This window comes from Caretta caretta, chromosome 3, assembly GCF_965140235.1.
Source record: "Caretta caretta isolate rCarCar2 chromosome 3, rCarCar1.hap1, whole genome shotgun sequence".
Taxonomy (NCBI): domain Eukaryota; kingdom Metazoa; phylum Chordata; order Testudines; family Cheloniidae; genus Caretta; species Caretta caretta.
The window spans coordinates 103,721,758-103,744,887 of NC_134208.1; the positions used below are offsets into that span (position 1 = coordinate 103,721,758).

At 43.7% G+C, this 23,130-nt stretch overlaps 1 long non-coding RNA gene across 1 annotated transcript in view; it reads right to left on the reverse strand.

Annotated features, from left to right (window-relative positions):
• Positions 1–11,343, reverse strand: part of LOC125634974 (uncharacterized) — a 33,131-nt gene extending 21,788 nt beyond the window's left edge. Inside the window, exon 1 of the long non-coding RNA XR_007356102.2 lies at positions 11,265–11,343. This is a non-coding gene — a long non-coding RNA (uncharacterized LOC125634974). The remainder of the gene's footprint in view (positions 1–11,264) is intronic.
• Positions 11,344–23,130: the final 11,787 nt, after the last annotated feature.

Consider the following 23,130-nt stretch of genomic DNA (forward strand, 5'->3'; position numbering starts at 1 on the left):
CCCATTTTACAGATGGGGAAAACCAAAGAATGTGCAGTTCAGTGATTTCTCCAATACATAGATACATAGATATTAAGGTCAGAAGGGACCATTATGATCATCTAGTCTGACCTCCTGCACAAGGCAGGCCACAGAATCTCACCCACCCACTCCTACAATAAACCTCTCACCTATGTCTGAGCTATTGAAGTCCTCAAATCGTGGTTTAAAGACTTCAAGGAGCAGAGAATCCTCCAGCAAGTGACCCGTGCCCCATGCTACAGAGGAAGGCGAAAAACCTCCAGGGCCTCTTCCAATCTGCCCTGGAGGAAAATTCCTTCCTGACCCCAAATATGGCGATCAGCTGAACCCTGAGCATGTGGGCAAGATTCACCAGCCAGATACCCAGGAAAGAATTCTCTGTAGTAACTCAGATCCCACCCCATCTAACATCCCATCACAGGCCATTGGGCCTATTTACCATGAATATTTAAATATCAATTAATTGGCAAAATCATGTTATCCCATCATACCATCTCCTCCATAAACTTATTGAGTTTAATCTTAAAGCCAGATAGGTCATTTGCCCCCACTGCTTCCCTTGGAAGGCTATTCCAAAACTTCACTCCTCTGATGGTTAGAAACCTTCGTCTAATTTCAAGTCCAAACTTCCCGATGACCAGTTTATATCCATTTGTTCTTGTGTCCACATTGGTACTAAGCTTAAATACTCACAATGTCACATACTCAGACCCTGATCCAGAAAGTAGCATAAGCATCTGCTTAACTGCAAGTACACGAATAACCCATGTCATTAGGACTATTCATGTGCTTAAAATCAAACATATGCATATATGCTTTAAGAACAGGAGTACTTGTGGCACCTTAGAGACTAACAAATTTATTTGGGCATAAGCTTTCGTGGGCCTAAGGTGCCACAAGTACTCCTCTTCTTTTTGTGGATATAGACTAACACGGCTGCTACTCTGAAACCTTATATGCTTTGTATGACTGGGGCCTAAGTCTCTGGCGAAGCACAGTTTTTTCCTGACTCCTACCCAAGTCTTAAACATCAGAGGTGAAACCTTTGCCCCTTTGAAGTCAATTGCAAAATTCCCATTTACATCAATAGATCCAGGATTACACCCCAGGTCTTCTTATCCCTATGCCTGTACCTTAACTACAAGGTTATCCTTCACAACACACTTATGCCCTTCCCCTACCAGAGAAAAAAGGTTCTTTGTAAATATCAAATTGTGCTTCTTAGGTGCCAGATAATGATTTAGAAGTATATAGTGCCACGTGTCTCGTTTTTAAAAAGATTTCTGACATTGTTATTCCTACACGTATATAGATTTCAGTAGAAAAAGTTTTTTTCCAGAATGCTATAAATTATTATGTCCGTGTGAACAGGAAGCAATTAGGTTCAGTGCAAGTTCAGATTCTACTCCACCTTTTTCCTTCACCGTTCTCCATCATAGGTTCCAGTGCCTGGGGTTTAATATACACGAAACTGGATAATTTTACAGCACGTTCTGATCAGCTGTGTAGGGGACATTAAGTAAAGTTTAAAGCTCCAGTGAATTCTCAACAGCAGTTACAAAAGCTGGCATATGAGTTCTCAGAGCATGTTACTGTTCAACTCACATAGCATCTGCCTGCCCTTGCACAGCCAGAAGAGGAGCTGCCTTTCATTGGGAGACCGGTTGCCTCCACTAGGCTTTTAATAACAAGCACAAATGAAACCTGACAAATCATTCCATAAGGACGGGCTACAATTCCATTTTCCAAGCCAGGGAGCCCACAACACAGCTAATACAATTGATGTTTGGAATGAGGTCACTGTGTGGAATGGATATGAGTCTAAAAGGGTGCATGTGGGTGAGAGCATGTGTGACAAACCCAAAGTCAGACGAGTTACTATGGCCACGTCTATGCTACAAAGGGTTTGCTGGTATAGCTATTCTGGCAAACCCTCCTCCAGATGAGTTTATACCGAAAGAGTGCTTTTACCAATATAGCTTAAACCAGCTCCCTGAATGTAATAAAAGTGCTTCTGCTGGTATAACGTAGGTCTGTATACCTGCCTCTGCAGAAGAGCTTTTGCTGGTATAGTAATGTTTGGGTTTTTCTAAAGTGACATTACTTTACCAGCAAAAGTTTATAGTGTAGACCAGGCCTGTGTCAGGGAATGGAAGAGAAAGGAAAGGGACTACGTGCGCCAAATCCTAAAACAACCTGGTTATTTGATGAGTGAGTATTAATATAGTTTTTAAAACCATTTGGGAGAATTGAGGCCAGAAAGGAGGCAGAGAATGGACTTCAAAGATACAAACAGCATCGGACAGACTCAAAGGGGGGAAGCGGATGATCGACTGAGCAATATGAAGCACACATAGAATAATGCTTCATGTTATTTGGTCAAGTCTTTCTCCAACTTGGAGACTGACCTACCAGGGTTATCCCGATCTCCTTGAAAATGAATTAATTTTTTGTGTTTGTTCTCACATGAGGAGCTGCAAGACAGTGGATGCTGCATCACAGGGGTTCTCAAACTGCGGGTCGGGACCTCTCAGGGGGTCAAGAGGTTATTACAGGGTGCATCGTGAGCTGTCAGCCTCCACCCCAAGCCCCACTTTGCATCCAGCATTTATAATGGTGTTAAATATATTAAAAAGTGTTTTTAATTTATAAAAGGGGGGAGGGAGGTCACACTCAGAGACTTGCTTTGTGAAAGGGGTCACCAGTACAAAAGTTTGAGAACTACTGCTATATCATCTCTTACTTAAAGCAGTAAAAACAAACAGAGGTAAGATCATTCAGTTCTGTTCCGGTCTCTACCATTGACCCACCATAAAATCTTGGAGGTTTTTTGTTTTGTTTAAAAACACAAACAAAAACACAAACTTCTCTTGGCTTCAGGTTCCTCATCCGTAAAAAGGAGATAATGATATTTTCCTATCTCAAAGAGTGTGGTGAAAATAAATTAGTTATTATTTGCAAAGAATAATGAAAAGTGCCATGTAAATGCTAAGTTTCATAATTCTCAGCTAAGAGGCACTATATAAATGCAAAGTGTTGACTTTTTTGGTTTTAATTTTTATTTAGGGTAGACAATAGTGTGCAAAAAAAATCTGCAAATATCTATTTGAATTTTCGACCATACTCACATGCCTTGTGTCCTTTTTTTTGTAAACTTTGAAGTAATCAATGCTACTGACAGGAATTCTCACAAAAAGTAAATTTAAAATTCACGGAAACCAAAGCTTATATTGACATATATAAAATTCTTACTAGAAATGGTGGTTCATTCCTCCAATCAGGAAAGAGAAATAATATCAAGTGACTTATCTGACCAATCATAATTAAGCCACACAGATTGATATGCAATACTGAAAACCAATCAATATGGCATAAATATTTTAAAAATTTATTCCCAGGTCACTGACCAATTAACCTGCTATTGGGCAAATCATATTACCTCTCAGATCCTTTGTTTTTCCTCTCAATCTTTGTCTATTTTATCTAGTGGCACTGCAAGTTCCTTGGGGCAGGGACCCCTTTCTACTGTGTGTTTAACAGTGCCTAGCCTGCTGGGGTCCTGATCTCAATTGGGATCCTTAAGCACTACTGTAAAATTAAAATATAATAAATACATTTGAAAAAGTATGATCTGTGAACAGGAAAAGGTGCTAAATTAATCTAGTTAATGATTAGGTGGTTACAAATTATTCTCTGAGCTCTACTTCAGAGTCAGCAAAACTCATGACTTGTGCTTTTACCACAGTAGGGCATTACCTAAGTTGAAATGAGCTTGCAGAAAGGTATAACTGAGTGGCTGCAACTGAGTATACCCTACCCAAATGCAACATTTTGAAGGAGGGTATGAGAGCCAGTGGCTGCATCCTCTTTTTAATAAGAATTTCCATGGGCGGAGGGGGCCTAAATTTTTATATTAATATTATATATCCCTCATGGAAATATTTGTGTGTGTGTGTGTGTGTACATAGATTTCAAATGGGTTGTGGGGCAGTTATGTTAAATTTTGTATGTAACAAACTTTCAAATAAATGATTACATAATTAGCATATAAGAAATCTGCTATATTTTGATCTTATAAAGTTTTAATTGGCATCATTTTCTTCAGATTGTCATTGTAATTAGAGAGAGGGTCAAGATACAAAATCCATAGCTGGGTTGAGATTTTCCAACACTGGCAGAGTCCAGGGTTGAGATCCAGGGTTTTGCTTTGGGCCCATCTTATTTTCATACCTGTCATCCTGACAAATCTTGCTGCAACTTGAGAAGGAGAATGATCCATTGCTTGGAGCACTAGCCTGGGACTTGGGAGACCAGTGTTCAATTTATTAGTCTGCCACGGACTTCTTGTGAGACCTTTAGTGAATCAATTAGTCTCTCTGCGCCTCAGTTCCCCATCTGTAAAATGGGACTAATAGAGGTATTGTGAGGATAAAGATTATGAGGTGCTCAGTGCGACGTATCAGACTAGTGAGTAGCTGTGTCACCCCTGCCCTATAACTTGGGCAGCCCTTTCAATGCTTTGCTCCTGTAGCCTCCAGCTGGACTGCTCACAAACAGCCACCAGCATACAAGTCACTCCTAGCTATGCCTCGGTGTGTGTTGCAGCCAGCCAGCCATACCTTGGCTCTTACCAGCCATGGTTATACTGCACAGTGACCCCAACACACACCCAGTCTTAAATTTCCCCCCAGAAATGTATGTCCTGTGCTGCCCAGTCCTCTCCTGGACAGTACAAGTTTATATAATGTCTGTTATTTCTCTAATAGAAATAATATGCACACAACTTGCCACCTCAAATGGAGTGTCCCCAGACACTTCAGTGTAAACGCACTGGATTAGATAAACAATAAAACAAGTTTATTCACCACAAGGAGAGATTTTAAGTGAATACAAGTAATGAGGCATAAAAGTCAGAAATGGTTACAAGAAAAATAAAGATAAAACACAATGGGTGCCTAATTTAACAAACTGTGTTAAATTCGAAGCAAAGTTTTCTCACCACATGCTCTCAGCAGCCCTACTGACCAAACTTCTTAGGTCAGAACCCCTTCTCCCAGAATCCAAATGCTTCCTTTGTTGCTTCAGGGGCTGTGTATACAATGGGCGCTGGGGTCGGGGGAAGGACCAACCTTGGGGTGTTGGTCCTTCCTTTTTTATAGTTTGTCCCCCTCTTGAAAAACACTTCCAGCTGGGTACCAGGAGACAAAAAGTCTATGGGGCAGGATGTTCTCTGATGCTTCCCCCACCCCCACCCCACCTATTTGAGCTCCCTTTGTTTCCCTTCCTGCTTGATGACTCTGTTTACTGCTTAAACGGAGATTAAGCAGAACACATATTCTTTTGTTTAGGACAGATCTGTTTGCCAACTTCTGTTTGGAACATGTGTTAATAGCACCAGACAGTGTAATCTTATAACTTCACATACAATGTTGCCACACATTTTATCAGAATGATACTGACCAGCAAGTTATGAGTTTTCAAATGACACTTTCCAAGGCATACTCTGTACAAAGATTATTACAATAGTGTGTAGGGTGTGGACACGGGTACATTCAGTTACTGTGGTCATGGGAAAGAGAGAAATTGTGCTTCCCTGTCCCGGCTGGAGACGATTGGCAATTTTTATGGAGGTTTTGGTGATGAATCTCTCCCAGCCCAAAACTGACACGGGAGGAGAAGGGAACATTTAGCATACACAGTCTAAGGCCCTCACCTTGCAAAGACTTATGCATGCACTTACGTTAAGCACGTGCTTAAGTCTTTTCAGGATGAGGGCCCAAGATTTTATGGGTATGTCCAGTGGTGGATTAGCCACTGGGGCCCATGCCCAGGGGCCCCAGCCAACTGGGGGGCCCCCCGCACTCTGCCCAGCGCTCCTGCCAAGGAGTGGGGTCAGGACGCAGGGGCTTGTCCCACTCCACCCACCTGGTGCTCCTGCCAGGGAGTGGGGCAAGCCCTCGCACCCCAACCCCACTCCCTGGCAAGAGTGCCAGGAGGGGGGCGAAGGGGGTGGGAGGAACTGCAGGCAAAAGGGGTGGGGAGGGGCCCCCCACTTGCTCTGGCCCAGAGCCCCACAAGCCCCTAATCTGCCTCTGGGTATGTATACATTTCAATTAGGTCTGGCCTGTGTTAGCTGACTTGGGCTCAAGGGGCTCAGGCTAAGGGGCTGTTTAACTTCAGTGTAGATTTTCAGGCTTGGGCTTAGAGTCCTAGAGCCTGGGCTCCAGCCCAAGCCCAGAAGTCCACACTGTAGTTAAATATTCCTTTAGCCTGAACCCCGCGAGACCTAGTCTGCTGGCACAGGCCAGCTGTGCGTTTTTAATTGCAGTGTAGACATACCCTATATCCCCATTGTCACTCAGCTAATTCACAGGGAGAGCAGCATCTCAAGTTTCAGACTCCAGTAATGTTATACAGATTTTCCACACAGACTGGAACTCCCTCCAACAAAAGAGAAGCCAGGACCTTAATGTAAAAAGCAAGCAAAGAAAAAAGAAAAAGAGAAAAAAAACCTTCCAGGAGGCCATAATTACTGTACATTATAAAGGGGAAGTAAAGGACATATGCACATTTGTTTTTGAAGTTCACCTTTAATGACTGTTTTAAATTTCCCACTACCTTTTCAGATCCCAAGTAACTTATGACCTCTTTAATGCCAAGTTATTTTTTAACTACATGGGAGGAATTATTTGTCTGGTTGGTTTGTGTTTCTTTGAATTGGTAGCATGGAATGTACTAGGACACAAAGCCAAAATATATTCTTAACATTTTATTGATATGCTTTAGGCTGCGGCTGTCAAATATTCTAATTATCATACAGGTATCTGATGGAGAGACACACCCGTCCATGCAGTCTAGTCAACCAAACAATTCAAATCAGCCACAATGTGTTGAATATGATTAGTATACACACCCAGGAGAGCACACCAACTAGATTACCTAGTAATTACCTAGATTTGGATACATCTCTTTTATTATTAATCTAACTGGCTGTCAGTAAACTCATTAGCACTCCATATTCTTAGATTCCAACAGATGAGAAAGGACCACTAGATCATTTATTCTGACCGCCCATATAATCACAGGCCATTAAATTTCACCCAGTTATCCCTGTACTGATCCCAATAATTTTTGTTTGGCTAAAGCATGTCTTCCAAAAAGGCATCCCCTCATGATTTGAAAATGTTAGGAGATGGAGGATCTACCAATCCCTTGGTAGTTTTGTTCCACCCTCAAGGTTAAAAAATTGTGCCTAGATTCACTTTAGAATTTATCTGCTTCAGCTTTGGGCCATTTGGTTCTTGGTACCTTTGTTATGCCGAGATTAAAGAGCCCTTTAATACCAGGTATTGTCTCCCTGTGAAGATATTTAGACACGATAATCAAGTCACCCATGAATCTTTTTTTTTTTTTGGTGGGGGGTGGGGTGGGGGGAAAGATAAGCTAAAAACAGACTTGAGCTCTGATAGAAAGGCATTTTCTCCAGACTATCATTTTTTGTGGCTCTTCTCTGTAGCCTCTCCAATTTTTCAACATCCCTTTTAAAATGTTGACACCAGAACTGTACACAGTATTCTAGTATCAGTCTCACCAATGTCATACACTGTCATAAAATCACCTACCTACATTTACTTGCTACTCACATGTTTATACATCCAAGGATTGCATTAGTCCTTTTTGTCACACTATTGCCCTGGGAGCTTATGTTGAGTTGTTTGTCCACTATAACTCCACATCCTTTTCAGAGTCACTGCTTTCCAGGACAGTCCCTCACTCTATAGTGTGGCCTGCATTCCTTGTTCCTAGATATAGGACTCTGCATTTGGCTGTACTAAAACATATTTTGTTTACAGGGGCTCAATTTACTACGTATGAGGACTGCCCTGTCCTCACCATTATTTACCACTCTGCCAATCTTTACGTCAGCTGTAACTTTAACTGGAAATTTTACGTTTACTTCCAGATCAGTGATAGAAATATTGAATATTCTTAGATTTAATATTGAATAGCAGCAATCCTAGTACTGCTCTCTGCAGATCTCCACCAGAAAAAAACCCCATTCAATGATGATTCCTAATTGACAACTACTTTTTGAGACCTCTGTTAGCCAGTTCTTAATCATGTGCTTCATTAATATTGTATAGTATTAATATTTTAATCAGAATGTTGTGCAGTATTAACTCAAACACCTTACAAAAGTCTCAGGGTATTACATTTATGCAGTTACCTTTATCACTCAAATATGCAATCTTACCAAAAATGAGATCAGGTTGTGTGACAAACCTATTTTCCAGAAAAGCATGTTGACTGGCAGTAATTGTATTCCTATCCTCCCAGCCCAGAGTACTTTAAACTAAGATCCCCTTCTTTGAGGGGGTATTATTTATTAAGTGTCATACAGCATATCAAATTTGTCCTTTGCCCCTCAAGTCCAACCCTTGATCCCAGAGGCCATTCAGTACAATCTGCCACCCTAGGCAATATTTCAGTGTGCCCCAACCTGCCTCTCAAATTTGGCCCGGCCACCTTTCTGTCAGAACAGATGGGTGACCGGGCCAAATCTATCCCCTTGGCAACTGCCCGGCAATCTGTTGCCCTACGCAGCTGCCTAGCTTGCCTATAGTTAGAGAGGCCTCTTCTTGCTCCCCTTGATTCAGGGATCCCACAACCCTCCTTTTGGGTCTATACATACTTCATGTAGATTTCCCCTCCGTGGGGTCAGGAGTCCCTTCGCCCTGCTTCTGTGGGGGTCTAGCCTGCTAACTTAAAGTTTTTCCTCTTTAGGTCAGCATTCCCTCCTTCTGAGGCCCACACCTCTGACTGCTGGCCCCTTTCAACGCTCTCTTTTCCTTCTGCACTAGGAGAAGACTGCACACAGGCAAGTACCACCTCCTCTCTCCTGTAAGTATCTCCAGAGGCTTCTCATCACCACACTGAACTGGCAATCTCATTACCTACCTATCATGTATCTACAGGAAGGCTTACGGGGGATATAGCCATCCCACAGTTTGCCTTAGCGGCCCCCGACATCCCTCCGGGCACACAGGTCCAACGTCACACAGATATTTCACCGCTGCTGCTGGTGTTGGTGCTGCCTTCAGAGCTGGGCGTCCAGCCAGCAGCTGCTCTCCAGCCACCCAGCTCTGAAGGCAGCACCGCCGCCAGCAGCAGCACAGAAGTAAACCCAGGCATGGGACCCCCCACAACACCAGCCCCTGGCCCCGCCCACTGTGGCGCATCACCCAGGGCAGGTGGAGGGTGTGGGGCTCCCCACAGCAGCCAGATTGACTCACTCTGGCTTGGGCTCCTAGGCCCACCCACCATGGCTGCTGCTCCCCAAGGGCACTGCCAGCCCCAGAGCCGAGTCCCCCGCCCAGGTGGCTCTCATGGGCTTTGAGCAGTCGAAGGGCAGCAAGGGGCTGAGGAGAATCCACAGCCCTGGGGCCCCAGGCATGAGGAGTTAGGAGGAGACGGGGGATCTCTGCAGCTGCCTGCACCATGGTAGAAGCTAGCACAGCAGCTGCCCCACTGTGCCCAGCTCCAGCTTCTGGCCTCTGACCTGGCCAGGGCCTCAGGACGGGGAGGAAGTGGGGCCAGCTCTTAACTGAGGAGCAGGGACAGGGCCATGGAGGAGGGTGGGGCCTTGTGGTGATGGGGGGCACAGCCCCCCAATTTTATTTCCAGCTCACTTCAGCCCCCTCACCACCACCGGGAAGAGGCTGGTACCACCCCTGTGTGTCTAGTCTAGTTTTTCCCCACTTGGGGAGGATGGCCTAATGAGTCACAGATGGAGCTGGAACCATTACCCTTAAAGGGCTAGCGACCCTGTGACATTCTCTTAATCAATTTTCTACATTTCATAAATTCTAATCTATACTGATTGCTATCTAGTTCCCCTTTTCCCATTTGTTTTATATATTACACACACACAATTTCTAAGTGCTGCCTTTACTTCCCCATTGAACCAGGATGGGCACTGAGCCAAAAATTGTCCTGTTTTTTTGATTGTGGAATTGTGGTATTTTGGCCATCTAATAAACTAATATCCCACTTCTTTTGCTAGCTATGTGGCAGAACAAAGAGTATAAAAGGAGGTGCTATGCAAGCAGAGGAGCCTCTAATGATTCATTATTACAAATTGCCGATGGCACCATTGCCTTAAAAAGAGTGTTGTTGAACATATGAATTCATAACACACTAGTTCTGAGCAGAGTATATAAAATTGCTTAGAAGTATATTATGCCCAGTCCTGCCTGCACGGACAAGGTAGAAGGTAGCAGGGCAAAGAGCCATTTTCTTCCTTGTGTTCTTGAGCAGATGCCATCCAAACCCCCAGTCCCTGCACTCAAGGAATACAAGTACTGTACTGCGCCAGGCTACTGGCTCCAAATAAGAGCAAGGCTATACCCTTCCCCCGCCCACATACACAGCAGTGGAGCTGGCCCCACACACAAAGGTTTCAGTGCTGCATTTTTCCTATGATTTTATCTACTTGGATAATTCTAGGGATATCTTCCACTTTTGTTGCAGCACCCGTGCAGCTCCATCAGTTACAGTAGGAGTCTCTAATGCAGACTAGCTGACGGTGTTTTAGCCACCATATTGCCCAGACCTGAGTAGTGTTAGACGACATGACAATGGTACTGCTGCAGCCACTCTGCACTAGCATCCTCACGATTGCTTAGAACAGATAGAGATGTCCCTAAAATTCTCAGTATCGATGCAGAAGCAGCCAAAGTTGAAGTGGGTTTTAGCTCATGAAAGCCTAGGCCCAAATAAATGTGTTAGTCTCTAAGGTGCCACAAGGACTCCTCGTTGCTTTTGCTGATACACAGCTACCCCTCTGAAAATTTACTGGGGTCGTCGTGACACCCTGTCCTTCCAGAGGCATTATGCCTCCTGGAACGCCTGCTGGTCAGCGCAGTGACACCGCAACCGTGTCTTAAGGACTGCAGCTTAAAGCCTCACCCCAGTCCATGAGTTATCAGTTTAATACGGAGCTGCCATTAGTCAGTTAGTGTAGCAAGAATCGGCCACTGCTTGCCACAGCCATGACTGCTAGTCATTTCCAGTAACATGCAAAAGCATTCTTCATGGGATTAGCTCTGCAAGGTACCAAGTATCCTAGCCCAGGCTAGCAGAGCACTCAAATGAGTACCTAGTGCTCAGAAATGTGCAGGATCAAGCTCTATTTCAAGTGAAAATGCATGGGGTGCAGGAGAGGTGTAATTTGGCATGCATACCTCCACAGATCCAAAGTTCTCTAGCTGTTGCGGGTAGAGTGTCCTTTTGCCTCTCTGAAGCAGTTTATCATTTGTGGAGTGAATATTTGGAGCTGTGCTCTCTTTTGTATTAAGGGAAGGAGGGATAAAAAGGCACTTTTGAAGCATTATTTGAGTTGATGAAAATGCTGGTAACAAAGATAATGGCTCCGAACTAGTGAGTCCCAGCTGTGGTCGGTCAGAACTGGAGCCAACAACAGCAACAAAGCTTGCTGTGCCGAGATTGAAAGAAGGTCAAAAGAGACTGTGCCACGAAAGTAGAGGCTGTACCCAATGTTTTAAATGTAAGCAGAGAGGTTTTTTAAAGTTACATAAATCAGAAGAATGGGCCACATTCTGCTCTCAGTCAAACGGGTGCTGTTCTGTGCTGAAACCACGTAACAGAAAGCAGAACAGGGCCCAATGTTTAAAAATGGGGGGTGGGATCACAAAAGCCTAAATTTTCTAGATAACAAAGATGTGCTGAAAGCTTTGAGAAGGGACAGCAGCATTTACAGGAAAATACTGCCACCCTCCCCCCAGATTCCACACAATCATTGGCCACTGATTTTGCAAAGTATTTCTATCACCAAAATAAATAATAATAATAACAATAATAAAAAAGTCTTTGACCTTGTCATCCTTCTCTTTGCATCCCACCAGCTACTTAAACCTCTCTATTGCATTGAATAAACTGCTTGTCTTCACTTTCGAGGCTCTTCACTGTCAGTCCTCACTCTATCTTCTCATTGGGTATTGAGCTGTCAATTCTCACCTCCAATTGGCCTACTGCCCACTTGTTAAATTTTCAATCAAGCACCTTTGTGCTTTCTTCCGTGCTGTCCCTCATACTTGGGAGGAGCTCCCCAGAAACATCTGCTAATCTACCTCATTATCCTCCTTCAAATCCCTCCTCAAAACCCTCCTTCGCTATGAGGCCTACAAAAACTGGACAACAGTTAGGCTTCTCATGTGCCAAGACCACTGCCTATCATGCTGACCAACATTGTCTCACTGTTTCCTTGTAATCATCTGTCTGTCTGGCTGTCTCCATCTATAGTCTCATTTTAGGCTGTAAGCTTCTTGGGGCAGGGACTATCTTTTTGTTCTGTGTTTGTACAGCACCCAGCACAATGGGGTCCTGGGTCATGACTAGGGCTCCAAGGCACTATGGTGATACAAATAAGTAATTATTATTATTTGGCCAAATCACAAAGGTCTCAGGGCCAGATTCTGGTCTCTATGTGACATAGTGGAATCACTCCTAATTTACACATAAATCAGGAACATCAGATCCACCTTTTCACAAACCTAAGCTAGTTCCTCTCCCTATCCCTCAGACTCTGAGAAGATTTGATTCAGACCTGAATCCAAATTTGGCTTTCACGTCTCAAACAGGTTTAAGGAATGTTGACCATTATTTATTTTAGTCATGTAGGCAAATGCTTTCATTCTTTTGGTGTCCTGTTACAGGAAACAGGGCATTAGAAGGATAATAAATTCCTTCTCACTCTTCTGTCCCACTCTCCCACCAGAGTAAGCGAGCTTCACAATGCAAACAATGATTTGAACATGGGGGGAACAACAGATAAGCTGAAGAAAAGCTAGGTGCAGCTGCAACCTCTTTGTTTCCTTGTCTGTTTTTCATAAACAGCAAATATTGTGGAAGATTCATTCCAGCAGCATTGCCAACAAATTCCTTTGCAAATGGCCTCTCTGTTCATTGGTTTATTTATTTTTACTCACATAAAAATGAACTGAGCCAACAGAATGGCTCAGAGGATTGGTAAGCTTTATTTTCATGCGTCTTGAGGAAGGATGATTTAAGGGAAAAATTAAGGCCATATTAAAGGGCAAAAAAATATTAAGTTTCAGACAAGAGCAGCTGAACAAATTTGGATTCCTTGCAGAGACCTTTAGCTCTGAACCCATGGTTTTAGCACCAGCAATAATTACTGAAACAGTCATTCTGCCCACAAGTCCTTTCCTGCCTCTCTGATGGCAAAATCCACTTTCTAATTCTAAAAGATTATCACTGACCAGACTGCTCCGACCTTCCAGCGTGTCAAATACACAGTCAAAGTCTATCCACAAGCTCAAGCTAACTCACTAGCCAGGAACGAAGTATTATTGTTAACTAGAACGACTGCTTGGAGGCCTATTTCCCTTACTGAGTTTTGTTTGATGTGTACTATGGAAGGAGCAGTGTATCACTTTGCATCGGGCTCTCTCAAGGAGTTACAGTCTCCGATCACAGATGATGCAACCAGGCAAAGTAATATGACTTTAAGATGATCCCCCGACACACTCTTTTAACTGCTGACATTAGGAAATGAGAGCTTGCCACACACCACTAAGCTGCTTTAGAAAAATACTTTGGGAACGTGGAAGATTTAACTACAAGCTTTCCAGCCTTCCCTCACAACCTTAGCAATAGCCAGATGCTGAATAAGAGAGACAGAGAAACGAGCCAGCATTTCTAGTGATTAGTTGTGCTGCAGCAATTGTCATACCAACAATATGCATCTGCTTCACCTAGAAAAGGAGAATTATACATCTGGAGGGAGAAGGAGAAAATATTTTTCTGTTGAGTTTATTTTTTTCTTTTTTAATCAAGGTAGTTTTTAATCTTAGACTATGTCCTGGTGGGGATGGATTAGTGGACAGAGACAAGGGAGAAGGTCAAAGCTCTTGTAAATTAACTTTGCACATGGCTCTACTATTTCATATATGGATATCAACTTCACATATGATTACAGATGGAGAGAGAGTCACGTGGCCGCTCTGTGCGTCAGTGTCCCCATCTGTAAAATGTGAATACATGATATTTACCACCTTTGTAAAGCACTTTGACATCTATGGCTGAAAAAAAACTTGTATAAGAGCTAGGCATTATTATTACTAGCCTGTGGAAGCTGCTAATTTCTCCATGCCCACAAATCATAGGAATCATATTGGAGAGTGCTAAGTATTAGCAGTAATACAAACTTCAAACATTATGCTAAGCACTTTAACAAATATCCTGGAAACAAGGTTCCTGCCCTTAAATCTAGATAGGATAATGAAGCCTTGTGGGACACCCCAAGCTACAGGTCTTTAACCACTGGAGTATTTTGCCTATAGGCATACATAACCTAGTTTTCTAAGGTGCTAGATACCTAGAAGGGCCACTGAAGTGTAGGAGTTGCAGATACTCAGCACCTCCAAGGAGTAGGCCTTTTCAGTCTAACAAACCAGCTCTAATTTTGATTGTGTTCAGTTCACCAAAGACACATATTTGCTTTGCACTTGTACTTCCATTTGCAAACTTGAGTCTCAGTCTCTCAATACCAGACTGCTGTGCTGCAGGAATGCCCTGCATCCTATATAAACATTTCCCAATGTACAGCCCTACAGTTAGGCGACTATGTCCATATTGAGGCACCTACCTAACTTCTGATTTTCAGAGCACTGAGCCTCTCTGGAGGGAGCTTGGCTCCTCTAAAAGACCACTGATTACACTGATCCTGTGTATTTTGATTCATTGGATGCACGGTTTCAATCAATTTCCCCCTCCCCCAATCACTCATATACTCCATTAATCAAGATTCTTCCTGCCACACTCACTGTATTTTATATTTACCATGTTTTATACTCAGTGGGTACTATTTTCATTCTCGAAGCTTCTGCTATTTGTAAATAATTACTCTGCCTCTAGCCTTAACTGCTCTCAATAAAGAGCTGTCGATTGGAGTGATTGCAGGACTAAAATTGCAGGCCAGGTGCTTGTTTGGGTACATTGAAAAAGTCTTTAGTTGATAAGGAGTGATGTAATTTACCTTTTCGGCTCTGAAGTGATCTAGTAGGAACCAGTGCTATCCAAACCAAGCCTCACATGGTATTTGACATTCCACTTAAGTTTCCTATTAATCTGTTAGAGTGTTCCCATGTTGTTTGCAGTCCTCTTTCTGGAGTAGGTGACATCTGATAAACAGTGTCCAAGCAACAGCACATCCAATATACTAAGCTTGATCAAACTTCACGTGCTCTTGGCTCAATTTATGATCTGAAATATCAGACCAGGTTAAAGCTGCACTTTTCCTGTAGACCAGGTACATTCTAAAAAGCTTATTCAGCAGTTTGCATGGACTATTCCAGTTTGGTATCTGATTGAAATGCTTAATAGAACCAAAAGTGTTTCTCTGTCTGGGTAGACAAACCATAGCAGTCTCTGAAAGTCTGGTTAATTATCCATTAGATCCTATTTAATGCCCCTGTGAAGGAAAAGCTATGCTGTTGTCAATGTCATACAGAGTCGCTGCACTGCAACATGAAAACAAACTAAAATATTTCCTTTCACAGTTCAAAAGGGGAGGAATAATAAGCAAAACTTCACAGATCCTTCCTGTCTACAGACTAATTCTTCTGTTGACGTGAGTACAAATTAAAAGTATGGTTTGGTCAATTATTTGACTTTGCCACTGTCAAGGCATCGTTAAGATTCACCATCAAAACCATCATGCACTGAAGTTACATTTTTGGTAAAAATTTAAGACACCAAAGCACTGCATTGATATTTTTGGTATGAATACGTTCTTATACTAGGTGATCGTCTCCAAGCACAAGCTGGTTGTATACCAAATATTCTAGGGGCAAGGTCAACCTATTTAAATTAGAAAAGTACCTCCTTAAAGGAAAGCTAACTTTAGGCTATAGCCCTGGGAGAATGTCCTGTATATATAGAAAAAAAACAAACCAACAAAGGACTAGAGCAGCCCCTCCAGGCATATGCCTAATGGGATGTGGTCTTAAAGCAGACTTCAATTATAGGCATAAGAAGTGGGAGTCACCTCCATGGCACCATATCCCACCACCACCACCACTTGGAAGCTGGTAGATGTCCTTTCCCAGGGCTGAGCTCCATGGAGTTTGACAGAGAGGGCAGGAAAAGGAGAGAGTAGGGACTGGCCATCTTCTGAAGCACCAAACTCACAAGCAGCTAGAATTCTTTAGCATTACCCAGATAGCAGTCATTTCAGCTTGGAGTTGCATAAACTCCTCCTAGGTCTGCTTTGTTGTTGCTACTGAGCAGTCAAATGGGGAGCTAGCCCATAGTAGCACAGCTTCAGCAGGAGTGGAGTGGCCAGCGGGGAGGAGAAAACACTGGAGGGGGCCTCCATCCAGGCAGATGGTTCTGGCCTTCACAGATCTAGGAAATCTGTGGATCCGTGGGTTTGCAAAGGCCTCACACCATGCAAACTCCACAACAATCCAAACTTCTCTCAATGGAAGAACTACTATACAAGAAACTTGATAAAAGGAACCACATGGAGTTTTCCTGCCCCCAAGGACTCTGGGAAGGATCAACTTGGCTCACTGTTCAGTTTGCCAAGAACCCAATATTATTATTTAAAAAATTCTGTGTATTAAAGAGACATACCCTTATATGCTTACTACACAAGAGACTCCTCCCTTTAAAGAAAAGAGGCGTGTGTACTAAACAGCTGGTCATGCTCCCTTTACACTCCAGCTATGCACAACAATGTAAGCGATCCGTTCAGAACTGCCACAGCTACATATTCAAATTGTCATTTGATATGTAAATTTATTTACAAGAACACAAACTTAAAAGCATCAGCTCCTAAACTTGATTTAATCACCAATTAAAGCCCCGGGGACTGCACAGATCTTGGGATGGGAGTGAGAAACAGAACCCTTCAGTTCTAGGTCACGGGTTTGAATCCATTCTGTAATGATCCAAAGTCATTCATGTATGAGGGTGGGTCACTTGTCCATGTGAAAGGAACTGGCAGTCTCAGTAGGCAGGTGTCTGTATCGCAAAACACACCATGTTGCCGCTAAATGACACGTGCTAGAAAGCCCAGCAGAGAATCATAGAATATCAGGGTTGGAAGGGACCTCAGGAGGTCATCTAGTCCAACCCCCTGCTCAAAAGCAGGACCAATCCCCAACTAAATCATCCCAGCCAGGGCTTTGTCAAGCCTGACCTTAAAAACTTCTAAGGAAGGAGATTCTACCACCTCCCTAGGTAACGCATTCCAGTGTTTCACCACCCTCCTAGTGAAAAAGTTTTTCCTAATATCCAACCTAAACCTCCCCCACTGCAACTTGAGACCATTACTCCTTGTCCTGTCCTCTTCTACCACTGAGAATAGTCTAGAACCATCCTCTCTGGAACCACCTCTCAGGTAGTTGAAAGCAGCTATCAAATCCCCCCTCATTCTTCTCTTCCGCAGACTAAGCAATCCCAGTTCCCTCAGCCTCTCCTCATAAGTCATGTGTTCCAGACCCCTAATCATTTTTGTTGCCCTTCGCTGGACTCTTTCCAATTTATCCACATCCTTCTTGAAGTGTGGGGCCCAAAACTGGACACAGTACTCCAGATGAGGCCTCACCAATGTCGAAGAGAGGGGAACGATCATGTCCCTCGATCTGCTCGCTATGCCCCTACTTATACATCACAAAATGCCATTGGCCTTCTTGGCAACAAGGGCACACTGCTGACTCATATCCAGCTTCTCGTCCACTGTCACCCCTAGGTCCTTTTCCGCAGAACTGCTGCCGAGCCATTCGGTCCCTAGTCTGTAGCTGTGCATTGGGTTCTTCCGTCCAAAGTGCAGGACCCTGCACTTATCCTTATTGAACCTCATCAGATTTCTTTTGGCGCAATCCTCCAATTTGTTTAGGTCCCTCTGTATCCTATCCTTGCCCTCCAGCATATCTACCACTCCTCCCAGTTTAGTATCATCCGCAAATTTGCTGAGAGTGCAATCCACACCATCCTCCAGATCATTTATGAAGATATTGAACAAAACCGGCCCCAGGACCGACCCCTGGGGCACTCCACTTGACACCGGCTGCCAACTAGACATGGAGCCATTGATCACTACCCGTTGAGCCCGACAATCTAGCCAACTTTCTACCCACCTTATAGTGCATTCATCCAGCCCATACTTCTTTAACTTGCTGACAAGAATACTGTGGGAGACCGTGTCAAAAGCTTTGCTAAAGTCAAGAAACAATACATCCACTGCTTTCCCTTCATCCACAGAACCAGTAATCTCGTCATAGAAGGCGATTAGATTAGTTAGGCATGACCTTCCCTTGGTGAATCCATGCTGACTGTTCCTGATCAATTTCCTCTCATGTAAGTGCTTCAGGATTGATTCTTTGAGGACCTGCTCCATGATTTTTCCGGGGACTGAGGTGAGGCTGACTGGCCTGTAGTTCCCAGGATCCTCCTTCTTCCCTTTTTTAAAGACTGGCACTACATTAGCCTTTTTCCAGTCATCTGGGACTTCCCCCGTTCGCCACGAGTTTTCAAAGATAATGGCCAATGGCTCTGCAATCACAGCCGCCAATTCCTTTAGCACTCTCGGATGCAACTCGTCCGGCCCCATGGACTTGTGCACGTCCAGCTTTTCTAAATAATCCCTAACCACCTCTTTCTCCACAGAGGGCTGGCCGTCTACTCCCCATGTTGTGATGCCCAGCGCAGCAGTCTGGGAGCTGACCTTGTTAGTGAAGACAGAGGCAAAAAAAGCATTGAGTACATTAGCTTTTTCCACATCCTCTGTCACTAGGTTGCCTCCCTCATTCAGTAAGGGGCCCACACTTTCCTTGGCTTTCTTCTTGTTGCCAACATACCTGAAGAAACCCTTCTTGTTACTCTTGACATCTCTTGCTAGCTGCAGCTCCAGGTGCGATTTGGCCCTCCTGATTTCATTCCTACATGCCCGAGCAATATTTTTATACTCTTCCCTGGTCATATGTCCAACCTTCCACTTCTTGTAAGCTTCTTTTTTATGTTTAAGATCCGCTAGGATTTCACCGTTAAGCCAAGCTGGTTGCCTGCCATATTTACTATTCTTTTGACTCATCGGGATGGTTTGTCCCTGTAACCTCAACAGGGATTCCTTGAAATACAGCCAGCTCTCCTGGACTCCTTTCCTCTTCATGTTAGTCCCCCAGGGGACTTGTGGATAAACAAGCATCAGTTTACATGGTTGTCAATCGGGCAATTTTAGGCATATATTTTTCTACAACTGAACAACCATCCAGTTTTACCAGGAAAAACAATCCCATATGACTGGGCAGGCAGGTAACATGACCTGTTAGTCAATGGAAGAGGATGACTGTTGATACAAACAATTCTTTAAGGATGTGCATTTTGAAATTCCTGTGCTGCCATCGGAGGAGTTGTGCATCAATCCTGCATCTATCTGGTCTTCCAGCTCCCCAGGCAGAAATCAGATCACTGGGAAAAAAGTGTGTTTGAAAAGTTCCCAGGGTGTAGATGTGGTGAAGAAGTTGACGTCAATTCAACTTTACTACTGACCCAACTTAAGGGAAGTGCTGTATCACTGCGCAACATGAGGCATGCCAGAGACAAGGGCAGGGTTTCAGGTGATGGAACTAGACTGATCAGGAAGTCGATCAGGTGCTTGCTGCCACCCCCCACTACATAGATGTCCAGTTCTCTGAAAAGTTGTGCTTGTGCGTGCAGGGCAGGGCATCTGTGAGAGCTGGACTTTGTGGAGATGGGACTGGGGTTGCCCTTAAGCACAGGCAATGCAAGCAGTAGAAGGCTATTGAGGGCCCATGCACCAACTCCACAGCTCCCATGCCAACCGGGGCTCTCCCCTCTGGCAACAGGACTGCAGGGAAGGCAATTTTCCTCCCTCTCAAAACAGTAGGAGATTAAATATCCCAACCCTGTCTTCCTCCCCGCAGCAGGCTAGAACCCTGAAAATCATGAGACACAAAGCCCTGGTTTGGGGTGGGATGCCTCAGGCAGAATGGGAAACTGCCAAAAGGTAAATTACTAGGGAGAAAAAGATTAGTATATTTTGAAAGCCATTTACATGTAGAATTGCCCATAGTCTCTAACTTGCTGCTGGAACAGCTATAGGTAATAAACTTGCTAATCACCTTTCCACCATAAAACTTATCTAGGCTAGGCCATAATTCATGTAAATGAGCTCCAGAGCAATATCACTGCATCCAAACTTACTGTCCCAAGCTTCATTAATTATCATTTTTATTGCTGTACGTTCAAAGTTTTTTTGTACAGAAGAGAAAAGCCTTTTAACAAAGCATTAGGGGCATTTTGGTTGGGATAATTGCAGGCAGTAGAATAAAAGCCTCATTACTTTGCATCTCTGGCTGGTGAACAGTTGAGCTCAAGGTATCTTCTCATAACAGGAAGCTGAACAGGAGCCAGTACTCTTTCTAAGCAAATAAATATTAGGGCTGGTTTCCTCCTGTTTGGTTTGGTTTCGGGTAAGCTTCTGGCTTTTCAATGGCCCAGTACCTCAAGTGAAATGAAAATCTAAGCATTCCAGGAAGAAATACCACGTGACCATAAAGACCTGCAAGAGGAGACATTCACAGAAGGGCACAATCCTACAGGCTGCTGAGCAGTCTCCATTCAGAATAGTATCCTCAGCACCACACAGGATCAAGCCTGTGTTCCCAAGAGAGAACACATTCCAGATAGTTAACAGCTACTGCACTTGAATTTAGCCAAAGGCCAAGTTACTCATGTGACCACAGCTTTATTTGGCTGTTTAAAGGCGGATGCAGGAAAATCCATTTATTTCATATATGCAAATGAGAGTCAGCAGTTACTGTACAACAGGCTGAGACATTATCACAGTCAGGCGTGTATGTGACAGCATTAAACTTACTGGATTGGGTGGAGGGCAGAGACATACCTGTGTCCTCCCCTCAGGTGTACCGAGTGCTGCACAGGAGGACCTGGTCCATAATTTTGTTCAAAAACTTTAGAACAGTGCTAATCCAGAAAGCTTGCAGGACTTCCATTCATTTTACAGAGAAAAATAATCAGAAAATCAACCCAGTTTGCAAGATTACACCAGTAAAAACCTGAAATATACGCATTTCATATTTGTTAGCATTCTTTCTTCCCCACAGCACTGTCCTGATGGGTTTTTTTGTTCACCAGGAACATGTGAAGTGTGGACACTCAGGTATTCACTTATGCCTTAGAATCATGTATCCATGAAAACAAAACAATCCAGAACTGCTGCCAGAAGGATTTGTCTGGGTAAGTGCGCTCGAGGGCAGCGGCTAGTCATACAATGACAGTACCTGTATGAATATTTTACATACCTGTCTCCTGTACTATTCATTAAAACATGTTAGAGTTGCCTTAGCAATTACCACATTTGCAGTACGCATACAATAGTCTGGTGCTCAGGGGACTTTGCTACCACAACCCAGGCTTGTGAGCCCATGCAAACTTGTATGAACCTTATAAAATGTTCAAAAAAGAACACACAATTTGTATTGGAATCTAAGTGTGCTTAAAGCAGTGTGGGGGGGAAAAAGCATGGGGGGGGGGAAGCGGTGGAGGGATCTTTCATTTTTTACAGAAATTGAAGTGACATCACATCTACCTGTCCCCCAGCCCTCCATCACTTCTGCCTTCCTATCTGTTCTGCCCCTAAACGTAGGGATGTTTGCTAAAACTGACCTTGCTAACATTTGTTAAATGCTTAGAGATCCTCAGGTGGAATGCACTAGATTTATGCAAAGTGCTACTGATCGCGTAGATGCTATGGGGAGCGTTGCATTGGAAATGTCTAGGATAGACATTACTTCCTACGCCAGGATTGGTTTTCCTTTAGGATAGGGAAGATACAGCCTTTGATCTCTCACTCCCCCCCCCCCCCGGCCAATATAGTCTCTTATCAAATAATAAAATGAACGGAAATTTAAGTCACAATGCTTGATTCAGCCCATGCTTGCCTTGCTTCTATCCATGTAAAATGTGGTGCAGGTTCCCAGTTTACAGTGATCTGTCAAGGAGATGGCAGCAACAGAAAGTCGATAAAAGCTCATGTCTCCAAGGGTAACTGTAGGAAGCCGACACCCAAGATATGGGTGGTGCTGCCCAGGAAGAGGGCATGGCCAGGGGACTGTTACCATCTGTCTGCCCTCCCACCTGTTGAATCCAGCCTGCCATGCTAGGACCCAAGCAAAGACATGGAGGAGTAGTCTACACCCTGCACCAGCATTAATCAATCTGCTCCTTCATACTTACAGAAAGTAGAACACATTGGCTGAGGGAATACAAGCGTCACTGTTTTGAAGACAACGTTGGTTGCTGAGTTTATAGCACATTTTTTCCAGCATTGTGATACATGATCTGCTTCAAAGAAGTTGCGCTGTAACACACAGATCTGCTATCTAATGTACAATGCCGGTGAAATTAAATTCTTGTAAATGGTTAGCTAATTGTAATAGCTCTGTGGAAAGCAGTACCAACAATACAGAAAGTGAATTCAGAGTTTGATATCTGGCGCCTTTTCTTGTAGCTATGAATCAGGTCCCAGTCCTGCTGTAAGATTTGCATGGGTGGCCCTCTGTACCCTTGCAGAGATCCATTGACTTGAGTCTGCCCACATAGATCTAAATTCAGGACTGAGGCCTTTGATTTAAGCATTTGGGGCCAGGGACCATGTCTCTCTGTGAAGTGCAGTGGCATATGGTGGAGTGCTTATTGTTTTCATTTAATATTTATTTAGCACCATATCAGTAAAGTTAATACCTACACACTTTACTGAATTGCCAGGAGATTCAGAGTGACATTCATTCTTCTAGCTGCAAGCTGGACACCAAGAACTTGGGTCTCTACCACCTTGCCCCTTTTGCAGCCACATAAACTTTTGTGAAGTGAGGGAAGACCTGGCCATTTGCAGGGTTTGTCTTGCCTAGGATTTAAAAGTGTGAGGTTAGGAGACATAGCTAGTGTAACCCACACACCTCCTGGGTGTGATGTTCTGTCCCCTCTAGGGGCACAAAGACCACTTAAAAAGAGAGA